The sequence below is a fragment of the Triticum dicoccoides genome, chromosome 3B, assembly GCF_002162155.2.
Source record: "Triticum dicoccoides isolate Atlit2015 ecotype Zavitan chromosome 3B, WEW_v2.0, whole genome shotgun sequence".
NCBI lineage: Eukaryota > Viridiplantae > Streptophyta > Magnoliopsida > Poales > Poaceae > Triticum > Triticum dicoccoides.
In genome coordinates, this window is record NC_041385.1 from 53,355,855 (window position 1) to 53,356,766 (window position 912).

The following is a 912-nucleotide window of genomic DNA, read 5'->3' on the forward strand; positions in this document are numbered from 1 at the left end:
TTCATGGGACATCAAAGGTGGCTTCACGATGATGACCTGTGGAGGAAACGCAAGGATCTGTTCGATGGTGAAACCAAACCCCAAAGAGGCCCGCGTACGAGGAGCGGCGAGGAAATAGACGAGTTGTTGAAAAATTGGAAAGATTGCCCACTGCCGGGAAATAAGAAAAAGGCACCAGAGCCGGGCAAGAAGCGAAAGGTGCCAGAGCCGCTGCTGAAGGTATGGAAAACGAGGTCTGTTTTCTGGGACTTGCCGTACTGGAAGATCCACCGTGTGCCTCACAGCCTTGATGTCATGCATATCATGAAGAACGTCTGCAGAGTCTTCTTGGTACCCTGCTCAATATGCCAGAGAGGACCAAAGATGGGACGAAAGCAAGGGCAGACTTGAAATCAATGGGCATCAGGGAGGAGCTTCACGCTAATGATGATGATGATGATGATGAGGCGAAGCAGGACACAGAAAGTCGTTGCAAAGGCAAAAAGGCCAAGAAGTCCGGAAATGACTACCCTCCCGCGTGCTTCACTCTAAGTATGGAGGAGATCGATCAGAATATACCACAAGAAGAAGTAGGACCACCCTACCTAAAGGACGTCCATTCCACAGAAGAACTCCATTTGCGAAAAAGAAGGGCAAGAAGATTGTGAAGAGATAGCTAGCTAAGATCGACTTTATTTAAATTGTAGCCTTTATTTCTCGATTGTATTTCATGGGCACTTTTTGAACTCATGAATGTTTTTAAATTTCCTGGACACTCAATCCAGATCCCCCTCCATCCCGATCGCTATCCCACCTCGCTAGATCCGGTCCCCCTCGCCGCCGAGCATCCCCCGCACCATCTCCCCCGCTCCACCGGCCGCCGCCACCGACCCCCCGCACCCTCCCCCACTCCACCGCCGCCAATGACCCACC